This window comes from Myotis davidii, unplaced genomic scaffold, assembly GCF_000327345.1.
Source record: "Myotis davidii unplaced genomic scaffold, ASM32734v1 scaffold18, whole genome shotgun sequence".
Lineage (NCBI taxonomy): Eukaryota > Metazoa > Chordata > Mammalia > Chiroptera > Vespertilionidae > Myotis > Myotis davidii.
The window spans coordinates 954,965-959,099 of NW_006292696.1; positions in this window are offsets into that span (position 1 = coordinate 954,965).

Below are 4,135 nucleotides of genomic sequence, written 5' to 3' on the forward strand. Positions count from 1 at the left end.
GCAAACTCATTTTTTTGGTTGATTTTTCTTTGTTAAATGGCATTTAAATATATAAAATATATATCAAAGATATAAGTCTTTGTTTTACTATGGTTGCAAATATAAAAAAATTTCTATATGTGACATGGCACCAGAGTTAAGTTAGGGTTTTTTAAAATGCTGACACGCCGAGCTAAAAAGGTTCACCATCACTGTGCTAGGGAGAGGAAGCCAGACGATACTACATGACATCATTACCCGGTGCCCACAGCGAGCATTTCTGGGCTGGCCATGGTGTCTCAGCAGTGTTGGCTGTGATTTGGTGGGCTGTTGCTCTGGGGTGGTGCCCAGTGTTGCTTTGGGGATGCCCAGTGTTGCTTTGTTGGCCAGCTCCGTACTGCTGTTTCTCTGTAAATGGCAAGTGTGTGTCACGGCAGCTCCTGAGTTGAGTGTCTGCCCCCCGTGGTGGTCAGTGTGCATCATAGTGACCGGTCAGAAGGTGGGAAGTACACTTAGCATATTAGCTTTTCTATAAATAGATGACTACCTAGTGGGCATTTGTCATATTTCTGGTTGCCCAGCCCCCAAATTTCCTTTAGAAGTTTGAGGAATAGGACACTGTGTGAGGCAGGACCCTGGTATCAGTTTTTCATGATCACTGACTGTTTGGGACTCACGTATGACTGGTGAGCCAACCCCTCCTGAATTGTGATGCTGGAGATAGGGAGTCAAGAAAAGCAGGCAATGTGTAAAATTTATGCTGGTAGCAGTGACATCCAGTATCTTGTAGTAGTGACAGCAGCTGGGTCAGCTATGTGTCCAACAGTAGTGTCCATTGCTAGTGTCCAACAGTAGTATCTCATGGCATGGTTTCCTCTGTGGGTCTGGCCACCCAGCCTCCCTTGGTGCCTGCCTGTGTTCCTAGCCTGACTCTCTAGCCTTTTCATTGATTCTTTGAGCTCCCACTACTCTTCAAAAAAATTTATTTTCTGCTTTAGTTAACTAGCTTCAATTTTTGTTGCTTGCAACCAAAAGACTAACACATAGTCTTTAGATAATTTTCAACCCAAAAGAGTATGATGCTACTGGATAAAGTCATGGTCAAATTTGCAACTGGGCCCTGGCTGGTATGGCTCAGTTGGTTGGGGTTTGTCCTGTGCATCAAAGGTTGCTGGTTCAATTCCTAGTCAGGCCATATGCCTGGGTTTCTGGCTTGATCCCGGGTGGAGGATGTGCAGCAAAGCAGCTGATTGATGTTTCACTTTCACATCGATGTTTCTTTCTCTCTCTAAAAATCAATAAAAAATATTTTTAAAATTTGCAACTGGTCTGGGAGTTTTGTCTGATCTTCCTTTAAACTCATGCACCTCATAAAATGTCTGCTGCCCCACCCTACACCACCTCTTACTCTGTCTTCCACAACTTCTTAATTCACACTCACTCAATAAACACTTATTCAGCACCTACTGTATACAAGGCAATATGCCAGGCACTGAGAGGACTCCAAGGCCAATAAGCTGTAGCTCTGACAATACTTTCAAATTTGAACTGGGTAAATATATTTTCTTTCAAAAAGTAAATTTAAACATTGACCTCTCTGTTGAGAGTAGAAGTGACAGGGAACTCTTTCTATCTTTGAGTTAGTGTCACTGAGGGCAAGATGATGTCCATTTCTTTGTAAATGTTCCAGAAATAAATCCCAAAAGGCAACTGGATTCCTTTATTGGATGTTTCCAGTAGAAAAGAAACAAGTGGTTCTCTAGAGCACTGAGAAAAGAATACCCCCCCCCTTTTTTTTAAATTGCTTTTAGAGAGAGGATGGAGGGGAGAGAGAGAGAGAGAAAGAGAGACATCGACCAGCCACCTCCCTTATGTGCCATGACTAGGGATCAAACCAGTAACCAAGATATGTGCCCTGACCAGGAATCAAACCTGCAACCTCTTGGTGTAAGGGACACACACTAATCAACTGAGCCACCAGCCAGATAAAATACGCCTCTTCTGAAGTTGACAACTAGATTGCTGCTCATCAAAATATTTTTGATGAGGATGAGAGATGGGGAATTAGTGCCCGTGCATTAGAAATTTAACTCCAGATAATGCAGAGTCCCGACACAGAGTCAAAGAAACATCAGTTTCACATACAAATACTACCCAGTTTGTCTCCTTTTCCTTAAATTACCAAATAAATATTTCTCCACGGAAGTGGGGACCCTGTTACCCCTGGGACCCCTATAATACAGGAATTTCGCAGGAGGGTTGACACTTGTTTCTGAAAACAGAATACTCAGGACAATCCAGGAAGAAGGGCACACATGACTAATGTAAAGCGAGTAAAGCAGATGTTCCCACACATCCAAGAAAAGCCTGGTCACATACACCACACTGACTTTACAGGAGCTTACACCAGACCCTCACCCACAAACAGGGAGTTTGATCTAGAAGTCAGACTTTGTTTGGGGGTCAGGTCTGCACTCCCTGGGTGACTTTGGACAAGTCATTTAACCACTATAGGACTCAATTTCCCTTCAGATTTCCTTCCGAATTGGAAGGAAACTTGGAGACGACCTAAATCAGTCCTTAACTTTCACTTGACTTTTCTCTGAAGCATCCCCAACCTGCTTGAATGCTGACATTTATTAAATGTGACAGATGTCAATTTTGAAATGCTCTGATTGACAGAGAAGTTCTTCCTCACATATTTGCAATGTGTCTCCCTATACTCATAGCTTTCTTCATGGTAGTAATCTCTAAGGTCAATGAACAGCTCTTTAAGAAAGCTCTCAACTTCCTTTGCTTTTCTCCTCTACAGGCTACAACCACCCCCTCCTCTCCCATTGTTCTCATCCATCACATTCAAGATAACACCACCACTCTGGGCTTCATATTTTATGGATGTGGAGTACAGATTCAGCACTCTGAGGCCTCAGACAGTCAGAATTTGGATACTGAGCCTGTCACTTAACTGTGTAACAGTGGGCAAATTACTTTCATTTCTCTAGCCTGGTTTCACTCTAAAAGGAGGATAATAAAATAGATAGTAAGCAGCAGCACCATACCTATCTCTTAGGGAAGTCGTTAAAGAGATAAATTAAAAAAAAACCCACAAGTAAAATGCTTAGTACCTGTAATATTACTGCTGCTCTCACTATTGATAATAAATATATAAGCTCTAATAATGAGGATAAGAATAAATGTTAGAACCCAGAGGATTTAGAAATGTTAATCTAGCCTAGCCAGTGTGGCTCAGTGGTTGAGCGTAGACTTATGAACCAGGAGGTTACCATTAGATTCCCAATCAGGGCACATGCCCAGGTTGCCTGTGATCCCCACTAAGGGGCATGCAGGAGGCAGCTGATCAATGATCCTCATCATTGATGTTTCTCTCTCTCCCTCTCCCTTCCTCTCTGAAATCAATAAAAAAATTTTTTTAAAAAGAAAAGAAATGTGAATCTATTCAATTCATGACTCCATAAATAAGGTTTGGCTGCTCTGATATGAAACTTCCCATACATTTCATAGTAATTATCACTTTCAGTCATGTCTTCAATGTCTGACCCATCCCCAAGAGGGCGAGTTGACTGCTGAATACTTAGTTTCCGGAACAGTGTCCCATTTACAGAGAATGGACACCTTCATATCATAGAAAAGGAAAATGGGGGGCAAAGGGGGCTGGCAGATTTCTCTCAGATTGTGCATGGGGCTCCCAGGAGAGCCGGGACAAGAACCAGACGTACCGAGCAGGTGGCGAGCAGAATTAAATCAAGGTCCAGCCCTAACGTTTGGCAATTCGGGCAAGAGTACAGATATCTAGTGATCCAGGCGTCAAGTGCCCGCCCCTGTTTTGGGGGTGACGACCAAAAAAAAAAAAAAACACCCAACGACAAGGCTGCTTAATGAGAAGCCATGGGTGGGTGTGCCCCGGGGCGCGGCGGTAACACCCACTTGCAATGCGGCCGCTCAGGGGTGTTGCTGCTGCAGCTGGGCCACCTCAGCTGAGCCAACTCCCAGGAGCCGGAGAGGAAAACAACCTGGCTGCACTTAGACAATTAACAAAGGCGGGAGACCGGGCCGCCCCTTCCTGCCGCACGCACGCGCGCAGCGTGGGCAGAGCTGTGTCTGCCCGCGCCCTCCGTGGGGACCGCACTCAGAGGCC